Source organism: Buteo buteo, chromosome 12, assembly GCF_964188355.1.
Source record: "Buteo buteo chromosome 12, bButBut1.hap1.1, whole genome shotgun sequence".
Taxonomy (NCBI): domain Eukaryota; kingdom Metazoa; phylum Chordata; class Aves; order Accipitriformes; family Accipitridae; genus Buteo; species Buteo buteo.
Window position 1 is genome coordinate 10,436,994 of NC_134182.1, and position 13,759 is coordinate 10,450,752.

At 40.0% G+C, this 13,759-nt stretch overlaps 1 protein-coding gene and 1 long non-coding RNA gene across 14 annotated transcripts in view; one reads left to right on the forward strand and one right to left on the reverse strand.

Moving 5' to 3' along the window:
• ESRRG (estrogen related receptor gamma) overlaps positions 1–13,759 on the forward strand; it is a 386,503-nt gene that overhangs the window by 162,274 nt on the left and 210,470 nt on the right. Inside the window, exon 1 of one of the 13 annotated variants that reach the window (XM_075042638.1) lies at positions 2,819–2,834. The exons of the other annotated variants lie outside the window; for them this stretch is intronic. The gene's annotated coding sequence lies outside the window, so the exon portion shown is untranslated. Of the gene's footprint in view, positions 1–2,818; positions 2,835–13,759 lie in introns of those variants that run through there. 13 annotated transcript variants of the gene reach the window in all.
• Positions 2,120–3,696, reverse strand: LOC142037916 (uncharacterized). The gene is made up of 3 exons (XR_012652465.1): positions 3,389–3,696; positions 3,176–3,250; positions 2,120–2,776 (listed from the first exon to the last, which is right to left on the reverse strand). It is a non-coding gene; the product is annotated as an uncharacterized LOC142037916 (long non-coding RNA).

Genomic DNA, 13,759 nt, shown 5'->3' on the forward strand with positions numbered 1-13,759 from the left:
CCAGCAATTAATGCTGCTGATTGACTGCAGGGAACACTTTGAGGTTCAAAATGGAAACTCCAGAGTTTTGGGGGTCTTTTAGCATTATTTCACTATGTTTTTAGAAGTGAGTATAGACAGACTTATGCAAGTCCACGTAAATGAAAGCTTTTCAACTCAAGTTGCAGAAGGTTCTTCATGGCTATAGCTAGAAAACGTCTCTCTTCGGCAAGGTTAGACACTTTTAATTGTGAGAGTTAGGCTTTTTATATTAAAACCAACATATTAGCCCACTTCTGTGTAGCCTAAAGGTCCCATTAGTGCATCTATATTTCCATATTAAAAAAAAAATTAAATCAGGGAAGATGTTTGAATGGAAGGAGGAGAGCAGTTGTATATATTTTGTAGCAATCACAAGGCACGGTATACTTTCTTCTTTCTCAGGAATGAAGACATTTCTGAATGGAAAGTCAGCAGTCACGATTGGCACCCTTTTCTTTTTAGTTTTGTTTAAATCAGTCTCATTGTAATGTATATGAAGGACATTAGAATATTGGACCAAGGTTCTTGCAAACACAGGTTCTTCCTCATTATTTTTACTGTAGTATTTCTACAGAAGTGAATTATCAATTACATTAAGTCTTTTTATTTCCCATGGCACAACTACAACAACTAAAATTAAGGGTGTTACGCTTGCACCACTCATTCTACTATGGACAAACTTTTGCTGTTTTCTCATAGTAACCTTTACAATGCAACCGATAAACATTATTCCTGTTTTAATGACTCCCAAATAATGTCATATTTAAATGAAATGCAGTTTGCCTCAGCAGGGTTCTTTGAATTTATGAGCATTTTTGTCCCATATCCTACAATAATGTGACAAATATTATTTGCATTTTTACTGTTTTCTTGAATACTTTTAAACACCCATTTTTAGGAGACTTCAGATTGCTTTTGAACATATTTGAATGCATTTTTAGCTATCACCAAGCTTAAAATAGGAACCCTTTTTTCAGCTTATCTTTATTAAACACCTGTAAAAATCAGTGGTATTTCTTTTTCTTATAAAGCTTTTTTCCTTTAACGAATGCCAGAAATGCTGCACAGTTTATTCTAGTATGGGCTGCTTTTCTTGGCGGTAATGGGCAGTAAATGGTCTGGTAATGTCTGAGCCATACACACAGGCATTTGCCTGCCTGAATGTCATAAATAGAAACTTGAAATTTTAATGTAATGTATCTGATCTTTATAATCAATTAATATTAGAACCTTTAGGCAACTTTTAGAAGATATTATCCAGAATAAAGTCTTAGAAATTGATCATTCTGTATAAATGATCATGCTTGAAATAGACCTGCGATCTACAGAGTAGGTGGCCAGGCATGACAGTGACCAATTACTTATATTTTCTTATTGAATATTCACTTTGCATTTTTTAAAACCACAGATTTTTTATTTTTTTTTATGGTGTTTGAGGGGTGTGTGTGGGGGTGTTGCTTGGGTTGGTTTTTTTTTAGGTACATACTTGTTTTAGAAGGAATTTTATTATTTGGCACCTTTATAACCTAAAGGTGGACGAGCAGCTTAATCTTGCTGTTCTTCAAGGCAGATATTCCGGTGATTTCACAGAGTTCTTTGTTGTGGCTGGGTTAAGTTTTCTGTTTTCCTTTAATTTTTTTTTTATTTTTTTTTTTTAAGAATGAAAATTGTCTGATCATTTTTAAGACAATATTTCACTTATTGAATCAAATTTTAAAAAGATATCAATCAAAGTAATTCTTGTATCTCTTTATAGTCATACTAAGACCTCTCTAAGATTCACAGAAGTCAGTGGGAAGGTTTCTTTATTGTTGTTGTGCTGCAAAAATAACTTCTGTGTACGTTTTTGTGGTCAAAAAAGCCCAACCAAACACCCTGTACAGAATTTTGCAAGTGAAACCAAATTGTTTAAAATAAGATTGCGGTCGCTCACCGGTCTCCATTTGAGCACTGTGCTAGACACTGGTTAAAATTCGACCTCCTTAACGGACTAACGAGAGAAGGTAGGAGTAGAAACAAGAAAAAGATGACATAAGTAAATATGCTCGTAAATAAGGAAATGACATGTTTGCTTTTGTGGCCTTTGATCAAGCCCAGGAGTTTATTTTCAAAGGACATTGCAGGATGCTTGGGAAAGGAACAGCCACCCAGTGTAATTGGAAAGGGGGAAGGTCTGTAGCACGCCGGCTGCTGCCGCTCCTGCCTCCCTGATAAGATTGTAAGAGTTGCCAATATCAGTATTCAGTCTTGTAGCGTGTCAGGGCGCTTTCATGTGAACTGAACTGAACTGTCTGTGCGCGCTCCCTCCCGCTCTCCTCCCGCTCTCCTTCCCAGCGCTCGGCATCGCATTGAAGTCAGGGGAGAGGAAAAAAAGATTTGAGGATCGCCCAATTTGTTCTGACATAAAGAGATGTTTAGCTCTGTGAAAGGTGGTGGAGGCAGAGTGCCTGACTGACATTTCAACAGGCTGTCTGCTGGGATTGCTCACTTCATGTCCCTTCATATTCCTGCTGTGTCCTGCGCGAGTGCTCTTGTCTAATCTTCACAGCGAGAGCACCAAGAGTCCCCTGGGCTTCGGTGCTCAACACCTTGTTAGACGGGGCGTACAGTGCCGTAGCTCCTGCTTTTGTACTTGCTTTTACTCTAATGTTTCAGGCTTCTTTCAAGTCCTAATTTTTTTTATTTTTTTATTTTAAGGGATTTGCTAAAATAACAGTGTGTGTCTCCTAATCGCCTTGGTCTTCTCTTGGCAATGCTTGATTTGGGACAAACCAGGTAGAAACACACAGAGGGAAAGAAAATAAAAGACCTCAGTAAGTCAAAGCTTTAAGCAGCATTCTGTGCTTTTGTTTTTAAATGAAGATGCATTGACCTGCTTTGGCTGGTTTAGAAAACAGATGAGAGAAAATACTCATTGAACAGCCAACGGGAGGTATAACACGTTGATAATAAAGCTGAGACAGTGTCTGATCAGGAATGCCGAACTCCATACCAGGGGCTGCAGGGAAGTTTAGTTGTCGAGGGTTTGTTTGCTTTTACAATTCTGAACACGTTGTGATGCATTCTGGCATGCCACATCCTGTTACATCACGTTGGGTCAGCCTGTGATGCTGAATAACACTAAGAACATGAATTAATGAGAGCTAATGCTCACCTCGTATTGCAGAAGCGTTATCAGGTACCTCGTTAGCCACAGTTCCTCTCCGGATTCAGTCCTCCTAAAGTGGAGCTGATATTAAAGATACCTGTATTATGTTTTTAACAGATAGATATGTTATTTTTCATTAGCCTTCTCAAAATATATTAATTAATGGATGCAGTTTAATCTTTGTTAAGCCATTAAAAATAATCCATGTACTGTACTCACAGTCCTCCGTTATATCTTTTTTTAAAGGCACTTCTTTTCCTCGAGTGTATTATTGCTGGTGACAAAAAGCAGAATGGTGTTGTCCTCTGCTTCCTGCAGACCTGGGGTCCCTGTACTGTTATCCCAGAAACGCATTGCATGGATTCTGTAGCATATGGTTGCTCGCGAATGGTTGTCACTGTTCAAATTTCGCCCTCAATTTCAAATTTTGAATAAATGTCTCTTAATATATGTCTCATCCTGAGGTGGAGCCACGTGTCTCACCAGGTAAGAGATTTCTAACGTAAGCTTGTACTCTCGGACAAACTTTAAAACTTGTGTGCCTAAAGCTGAATCCTCCTCCCTCCTAAAATGCAAGGACAGCTACACAAAAACGCAGATCACGAATAGCTGCGTCATGTCCTCCAGCCAGTGGGATATCTAGTCACATGTTCCATTTGCTAGGGATTGGCAAGGGCTTCTTTTCCTGTGATTGACTGAACAGGTGGATATTAAACCAAACCTTTCTTCACTTCTGTAGCATCTATAGCACAGAAGAGCTAAACTTATGTTAGTGCACTGTCACAATTAGAGGATGTTATAGAGATGCTGTAGAGGTCTCGCCAGGGTCCAGACTATTCAGAAGACCAAATTCCAGTTCTCAGAAATTACAACAACCAGGGAATTAACTAGTAAGCTTTTTGCTGTAGGTAAAGGCCAGATGATATCAGAAAGTTTTAAGAAGTGGTTCGGTGAATCTCGGACACAAAAAAAGGCTCACACATACATAAGGATCAGATCTCTCTACCTATTATCCAGCATGACTAATAACTGGGCCCATGCTGTAGCAGATATAATTGATGCCTGGATCATATTTATGTAAGAGCTGCTGTCATGCTTCATTCCCATTTCAATGTGTCTGTCTTCATTTTGCCTGTGAGTTGGAGTCAGCGCAAGCAATCATTAGCATCCCTTAAAATACATACAAAGGAATCACGATGTCTGACATTTTCACTGGGAGAATGTTACGGGTGTACTCTGGCACACATAGCCTGATTCTGTCAACTACTGAGATGATAGTCGGTGTATGTACTGTGCAAATTCGTAGGACAAAAGACTTTTTTGGAGGAGACCCAGGCAGGTGGAGGGGATATCTCATCATGGGGCATTTGGAAAAGAAGATAGCAAGGAGATAGTGCCAGTCGTGCGCATCTTAATTGCTCAGGTATCCCAGACTCCTGCAGACATTTCCCTACAAAGAAGCACACTGGCAAAACATCTCTGGACTTCAGGCTGTGATCACAGCAGTTTGTGATATATGTCTAACTTAAAACATGTGAATAATCCAAGAGATGCTCAGGGACAAGTCATGTGTAGCATTACACACGTTTAGTGATTTACTGGATTAAATGCTAAGCAAAAGCTGTTTGCTCCCCAGCAAGTAGGTAGTCAGTGCATGTGAGATGTTCAGAGGTACACACAGGCAAATGTGTGTTCGTGTACGTGCCTACAGGCTTTTTCTCTTCCTATTTGCTTTTGTGTGCACACACGTATTATTAGCTAGTATTTCATCGATATCAAGAATGTAATTGTTTTATAAAACTTGTACTTGTCTGTGCAAGTGTAGCAGTACAAGCCTGCACGGTTAACTCAGGTTGATTGTTTCCAAACAGCTGGTTACAGAAGTTACCATCAACTTAACAGAAGTTGCATTTATTTAAAAATTGACTTAAAAGACAGTAAATGACTCAATGACTCATTAAATCAATTTAAAAATTGACTTAAAGTACAGTAGGTGACTCATTGTATTAAGCCATAGAACGACACCCAATAAAAAGAAGAAAAAACAAACTGACAGCAAGTTGTAGCTTAGCATACTGACTTATTTTGGTTCAGAATAAAATAGTCTGATTACTAAAAGTGGATGCAAGGGCATCTACCTGAGTATTATGAAATACTCGGGTAGCAAAAGCACCACATAAAGCAAGGGGCCAAGTGTCACTGAAATATCTCCCTGATTTTTGTATCAATAAATGAAGTTTATAATAATGCTTTAGCTGGGAGATGTTTAGTTGCATACCTGGATACTATTAATTTACTAATATTGAGTAACTGTTCTATATGTCCCTAGATTTGTTGAACGTAATGTCTATATGTTAAACAGTTTTCTATGGTATTTAAAAATTGACATTTCAAAGAGTGTAATAGCATAATGAAATGTAAACTGAAAACAGGAATGAGTTAATTAGACTAATGATCCCTTGACTCCTTTATTAGCCAGCTCTTTAGAAATTGGGATTAGCTTTGTTTTCTCTGCTGAATAAAGACAGGAAGGATGATGTTGATTCTAGTAAATGACAGCACCAGAAGAAATGAGCATTTTCCTGTTCGTTATAGGTTTCCTCATTTAAGATAAAAATTTAGCCTTCCTGCATGCATACCTAATTTTATTACACTTTGAGTTCAGCTCAGATTGGAGAGAGAAATCAGGAAAATAACTTAGGAATGCCAACTGATTTCATACCATGATCTTAAAGGTGATCCACTCCATGTTGTTTCTGGACTTGAAACTTTACGATTCTTCCTGCCAACCTGGAGTAGACTGGGTTTGAATTTAAACTAAGTCTTCAGAAAAGGCAAGCTTGACAACTTTTGATCTAGGTTTTGAACACTTAATTTCTCCTCTCTATAAGAGAGTGATTTACGCATCTCTCTTGCTTTTAAGGGCTATCAAGAAGCACGAGAATTATCTCTGTAGTGGTTCAAACCAAGCATGCACAGAGAAACAAAATCGTTTTTATGACAAATAGGAGGATTCGTAAGTCAGCAGCTGTTAGTGAAACAACATCATTAAAACTTCCAGCAATTCCAGACCTTGCTCTCAGGAGTCGCTCAGGCCAAGCAAAACCTTAGATAAAGTGCTGAATTATAGGCAGGAAAAAGAAAACCAGAATTTAAATTGGTAGGAATTAGTGATGATTCACTAAGCTAATTTCTGCCCTCTGTTACCCTCGCGTGGCGGCGCACGGAGCAGTGCCGGCATGAGAGAGGGCAGAGTGGGAGCCGCTGACAGCCGGCTTTTAAGTTCAGATTCTTTCTGGTAGATCTTTATCCTGCAAAGTAATGAGCTCCTCAGCTTCCTTGGAAACCTATAGGTATAGAGGGCACCCAGCGCTGTGCAGGATCAGCTCTTTAACGAATGCCTGAGGAATACAAAATTTATCACACAAATGAGGTGACGGAGAAGAGGTGGCAGCAGTTGAATTATGAAGCTTTTTACTTACAAGCAGGGTTCGTTTGCTATCCTGCACGCCCTCGTTAAGTGTTCTTTGAGCACCACGCTGAAGCAGAAGTAATAACGTCATTTGTTTCTACTTCAGTTTTTTCAGCTTTCTGGAGGGTGCTTAGGAAGAGGTGTGATGGAGCAGTTTGGGGTTGGCAGGACAGCGTCCGGCACGCTCGGTCTATCCTAGGTACTCTCCTCCTTTCTGGAAAGGAGCATCTGGCACCCATCAAGTGCCTATTAGTTGTCTCGTAGGTGCTACTCAGCGGCTCTTTGGTATGAGATTCACTTGATGCTTAACTTTACCGCGCTGTGGGCAGAGGGTGCAGCCCGCATGTTGCACGCGGAAGAGTTGAACGTTGCTTGTAGTCCAACACCATGCCTGACCTTGCAGCTCAGTATTAATTTGAAGTAGTGGAATTAAAATTTCCCATTCTTTTGCATTGTCATGCCTCACGTTGATAAGCACAAAGAAATGTAAATAAAAAAGACCTATTTCACAACCCTCGCTACAACCTTTTTGTTTTATGACAAAAGACAGTTAATTAGCATACTAGCAGTAAGCAGCCTTCCCAAACTCGTGCTAATTATGTATTCTGTTGACCGTGACTCCAGTCATAAGGTAATTGGCTTGCAGCAACATGACATTTCAAATCATCTCTTGAAATTACATCAAAAAGCCAGCCTGTTTTGTTTTGATAGGGGAACAATCAATTTGATAAGTGGTAACACAGCTCATTGTTTCACATTAATTAGACTAATTGCAGCATGTTAGCCTCTGAAATAGACAGAACTTGGAGAAGACAAAGGCTGTGGCCTTTAGCATGCAGTGCATGTGGTGGTTCCACTTGCTTGCACATACTGTAGGCAGAAAACAGAGTTGTTAGGATTCAGCCTTGCGGGAGACTGGGTGTTAACAGTGGTTTGATGTGTTATGCTTAATCCACTGGCTTTCAATTATAAGATCCAGGTTCAAAAAATCCCAGAGAGAGGAAGGGAGGGGGGGAAAGCAGCCATTTCAGTATTAATGGTGCCCAAGTTTTCGGTGATCTTTGGTTTTCTGTCTCCTGAAAGACGAAGCAGAGATCTGGCTGCAGGATCTCTTAGATGTTTGTGGACTGTAGGGTCTTTCTTTGAGAAGGCTTCACTTCCACTCTTGCTTTTCCTGCCCATTCCCACTAATGTTTATTTCTTAGTATACCTTAGTTGGGTTATTTTTATTTCCACTTTTATATTCACTTAAGAATGATGTATAAAAAAAACCAACTTAGCGGATGGATTACTGAAGATAGATAGTACAGATGCATAACCCACCCACACATTTCTAATTTAGAGTATCTTTGCCTGCTATCGAGATTACCAATTGTACTTAGCTCTGTGATGATTTTTATGATCAAGCTATGTCATCTGTAGATTGACATGACCAAATGGATTTTGCCTGTGACCTAATTGAAATGTAAACCAAAGTTTTAAGAGATGAAAAGTTTAAGGGGTTATCTCAGTCCACAGACAAGGCTAACTTCATTGCTGTTCACAGCTTGGTACAGTGGTTTTTGCACGTCAAACCCAACATCAGGCCACTGGATATGTAAAGGGCATACTCTTTGACCGGTACGTTGTTAGTATGTTTGATAAATGGGGTCATAGTTAGCAACTTCTCCAAGACTGAAAAGCATCGGAGACTAGATTCCAATACTGTGTGAATGTTGATGAAATCATATGCATGAGACCAACTCTGACTTCTTTTCTACATCCCTCTAGTCCACTTGGGTTCAAACTAAGTACCACCAGAGCATTTTACCTCTTTTAATTATCTCTATTCAATAAAAAGCATCCTCGGTTTAAAAAAAAAAGAAAAAGGAAAAGAAAAGAAAAAGAGAGATTGGGGGGGGCAGTTGTTAATAATCATGGAATTGCTTATATGAAAGCTGTAATTCTTCAGTTGCTCTCCATGGAAAATGAGATTATCTTTTTTTTTTCCAAGTGAGGCAAGAGATTTAGGTATCCGCATATTTCTGCTAGGCACAGACTTCACTTACGTATTTTTGCTTCTGTTAGCCCCCCCCAATCATTGACTGGTTAGTAAAACCTTTGGGGCAGAGATTTTGTTAAATTCGCCTGTAGTCTATGTTTGGAGAAGTGTAGTTTTGTTTAAATCAAAGAATTTGTTCCAACAGCTTAACATTGTCATTGCTCGTGGAAGCGGTATTTTTATTAGTTTTGCTTATGCTTTATGTTGGCCCCTTAGCAAATGGTCATAAACTCTGTTTTAAATCCAGCTACCAGTGACTTCATACTGCTGATTTATTTCTATCATTTACTGGCAAGAATACATTTTTAAAAATGTATTCTAAGCAATTCATTCCTCTCCACCTCCTCTCTTCTGTGCCTCCCTTTGCTTTCCTCCTCCTTCGACATTTAAATCGCCTTTCATTGAGCTTAAAATTATGCCCGGATTAGCGATGTAACTACCCTAATGTGCCGCTCTTACTGAAAAGTTCTGGGTTTGTACAGGAGGTGAATTGGAAAGAAGCAGAAGATTGAAGCCTTTTAGCATTCAGCTTAAGTGCTGGTTCCACTTGCCTGAGCACAAGCTGGAAACGGCGTTGTTAGGATGCAAGCCTGCACCCTCGCTGTCACTGCTGCTCCTTGTGTAGTCAGGCTCCTGCTTGGAGCAGAGCAAATCTTTGCTCAGTTAAGCGAGCGTCAGTCACTGGCAAGCTTGGCTGCCAGCCCAGGGTTGTTAGACTTTTCCGTGCTACACCTGAATGAGATATTGAGGAGACATGGCTACCTAAACAGAGTCGAGAAGCACTAGATATTTAAAAAAAAAAGTAAATTGTCAGGGGGATGACAGAATAATTTTGAGAATATAACTTACACTTCCAGTGCTCGCTTGGGAGGCTTGCAATAAGGAACTTATGTTCCTTGCTCGGTGATGGATCCTGTGTGATCTTATTTAAATACCTTCCTCTGTTTTCTTGAAATCCAAGACTAGAAGGTAACGCCAACTTCTGACTGAAAAGCAGGGGCACCGGCGAATCACAGCTTAGCAAGCTGAAACACACCGATACCATCCTGCAAGGTGCTGAGCTCTCTCAAAGATGCTAAATTACAGCTTTTGGTTTACATCAATAGTGGGCACTCAGCTACTTGTAGGATTGTGCTTTTAAGTTGCTTGGTTATTATCCAGTGAAACAAAGTTGACAGGACCACCTTCAAGTGGAAATGGAATAGTGAGAAATAAAGTTGCAAAGTTTTGAATTGCATGAAGACTCTGGCAGTGGGTACTCTGCACAGAGAGTAGAGGAAAATCTAGGAGAGGGTAAAAAGAGATAAAATAGGAATAGTTTTTAAATAGGAATTGCTGGCAGAGCTATTAATCACACAAGTCTTTGAGCTCTAAGGGTTGCATGAGCAGAGCTAATGTGAAGGAGGAGAGATATTTTGCTGATATCTTGAAATACACTATTAAAAGCAACAAGGAAAATTAAAGGGAGATAATGCCTGAACAGGTTAATGACATGTCATAATAATTAAAAAAAACCCCCAAACCTACAGACAAAACCCAAGTATCGTCAAAAATCCAACTCCCCATGTGTGACTGTTGTTTTGTATGGGATAGCCTTTTAATAATCAATTTTGCAAGTTGCTAGTCTTGTCATACAGTCTCAGCTTCGACTCTGATCTCATTTACACCAGTACAAATAAATTAAAATTTCTGCCGTTCTTCTGCCTGTACGCTGCAACTGTGACCAGAACATGGACTCTGCTAGAGTTTGTGTGGTTTTTAGCAGGAGACTTCACAGTGTCTCTGAAGTGGGTTAGAAGAGAAAAATGAATTTTTCATTGCTAAGGTAGGCCACTGCCTGCTTTTTGCAGACTGCCAGACTAAACAGGGACTTGATGCAGGTAGGGGCTTTTTGTCTGACAAGATGAATCAAGAATCTGTCAATACGAGAGAGACTTCAGACGTAACTTGTATCATTGTATTTCTTTTCAAAATCTACATGTATCCTCTTTGAAATGATGTCATCATTGCAGTCAATTTAGGGCAAACTGAACACAGGTTTAGGACTTTGCACAGGGGAATAATCTTTTCCTTACGCGGGATGATACTTTTTTTTTTTTTTAGGTCCTTTTCTTGCTATTTCTATGACCTTCCACCCCTAATGTACAATCGTACATGTTTAATGAAAGAAAACAAACCTAAATTCTGCACTGACCTGGACTTGCGAAACAACCAGGGTTTTCAGTGAAGCCTTCATAAGCTATAAATCAGTGTAAAATTTAGTTCATATTGCATTCTCATTGGAAATGGGTTATATGATAATTTATGTTGAGCTGATCATAACTAAGCACCTCATAGTAGTGTCCTTCAAAAAATTTTAATCAAGATTGTCTTTCTCTCTCCACCTCTCTTGGTGCAATTTCAAGAGGTTTATTTGCATGTCAATCTGCACGTGTTACTGAAGTTATTTCACTGAAGCGAGCACAACATCTCAGCTGCATACATGTGTTACAGCAGCATAATGTCAGGTGACTCTTTGCATTTATTTCTGATTTGTGCTAGTGGAAGAGTCAGGCCCTTAATTCTCTTAAGCCCTGAAAACAAGAGTATTTCCAAGCGCCTGTCAGATCTGTTTTCCAAGTCTTTTTGTGCTTTGCAGTGACTGCTCAATGAACGATGTAGGGGAAGAAACTGTTGATCCTGTGAAAATCACTGAGATGGTGTCCTGGTTTCAGCTGGGATGGAGTTAATTTTCTTCCTAGTAGCTGGTATAGTGTTATGTTTTGGATTCAGTATGAGAAGAACGTTGATAACACACTGATGTTTTCAGTTGTTGCTAAGTTGTATTTAGACTAAGTCGAGGACTTTTCAGCTTCTCATGCCCAGCCAGCAAGAAGGCTGGAGGGGCACAAGAAGTTGGGAGGGGACCCAGCCAGGACAGCTGACCCAAACTGGACAAAGGGGTATTCCATACCATGTGATGTCATGCCCAGTATATAAACTGGGGGGAGTGGGGCTGGGAGGAATCGCTGCTTGGGAACTCACTGGGTGTCAGTCGGCGGGTGGTGAGCAATTGCATTGTGCATTACTTGTATATTCCAATCCTTTAATTATTATTATTGTCATTTTAATATTGTTATTATTATCATTATTATTTTCTTCCTTTCTGTCCTATTAAACTGTTCTTACCTCAACCCACGAGTTTTACTTTTTTTTTTTCTTTTTTTTTTTTCCCCAATTCTGTCCCCCATCCCACTGGGTGAGGGGAAGCGAGCGAGTGACTGCTTGGTGCTTAGTTGCTTGTTGGGGTTACACCATGGTAGATGGTCCAACTTTTACTTTAAATTCTATGTAAAAAAGTGTTTCTTAAGTATGTTTGACATTTACTTTTAGATGCATGTTTTCTCTTGAGGTTTTTCCCCTATTTGTTGTATGGTGAACAGCAAAGGTGTTCCAGAGAGGTGACTTGGGCAGCAAATACCAGGAGAGTCCTCTCCAGGGCAAACTTGCCAAAAGCTCTTTACATCAAGGACTGTCTTATTTTTACAGTACTTATGCAATCTCTGATATGATGGGGTTCTGCAGTGAGGACAGAGTTGCTCCATAATTGGTGATAATAAACAGTTTCCCACCTAAGTGTATCATCAAGACGAACAGGGTGGGGAGAGGTGTGCTGGTTAAGAGTGGGTGTGTTGATTTCTCGTGCAGCCTGTTTTCTTTTTCATAATTAAAGGCTTATGTTATAAAGTTACATAGGGGTGGACTCCTGGTAGAATCCTAGAAAGGATAAACAAGTTTTAAACAGATTTTGAATGGATATTGAAGACAAAGGTTATGAGCTATGACCAGATAAGTTTGACTCCAGAAGCCCAGCAGAGCATATCTGTAGTTAGTCTAGAGCTTTAAGCTCACTACGTGTCAAGTTTGACAGCCAAGAAGTAAGCAGTTTTCATGCCGTGGTGGAGCATTGGATTTGAAGGTGGAAGGCTCGGGATTTGTTGAGGAGTGACTGAAGTGGAGGAGGAGGAAAACCGAGGTACAGAAACGTACTCACACAATGGTCGCTGTAGCTGCAGCAGATGAAGTGTGCTAGGGGAAGCTGAGACGACTGATGTGAGAGACTGCGAGGGTAGAGATGTTGGTTCTTTGGCAGATGCCTTGTAACTTGCTCTGGATGGAAATGTCAGGAGATGCCTACTACATTTGCCCCTAGATCCTGCTAAATCAGCAGTCGCTACCAGGCTGCAAGTTTCATAAGTCTCGTAAACTTAACGGACATAATGCCACAAACCACTCTTTTTTTCCCTCTCTCTCCCACCCTTTGCTATGTGTTGTCTTCCGCCCACCCCCACCAGTAAACATTAAAAGTTGAGGTATTTCCAAATTATCTTTTCATTCCCACCAGTCGTTTCTGGCTATGTTCCAAAGAGGGAGAGAAGATGACAGGTTTTCATTGGTCACTTAATTGTGTATGTCCATTGGTTTTTATGACTTCCAAATTCATATTTTTGTGTGCTTAGGGGCTTTTGTGACAAGGTGCTAATGGGTTCCTGGCTGGGCGAGCACCTGTGTCAGAAAGCGTTTCGTTGTGTCCCTTATTTTTCCAACTCTGACTGCTTCTGTTAGTTTGCATATATACCTTTATTGCAACCCCCTGATGTACTTTTGTTTGTGGGGTTTTTTTTTGTGGACATATAATCTGCATGTACAAAGGAAGCTGTTATTCTCATGTGCACAAGAATCTATTACTCTTAATACAGAAAGAAAATGGGAGTTTCAAATGAGAGCTCCACTTGCACATTGCCTGAGAGACAAGAAATCTAGGAGATACAGAAACGACTTGGACTACTGACCTGTCCAGGGATTTTCATCGTACGATCTGAGAAGTTCAGCAAGGTGGGCTGTGGGTAGCTGGTACGTATCATGCTGCTGGAAAATCCCATTTCTGACTGTTAGGCTGCATGAAACGGTAGATAACAGTACCCTACACGATTTCCTAACAAAGTGCTTCCAAATGAACTCTTGTTGTAGCTGCTCCAGCCTTATGATTGTGAAAGTGAAGAGAAACTGTGTCAGCGGCTTTAAAAGAGAAAGCAAA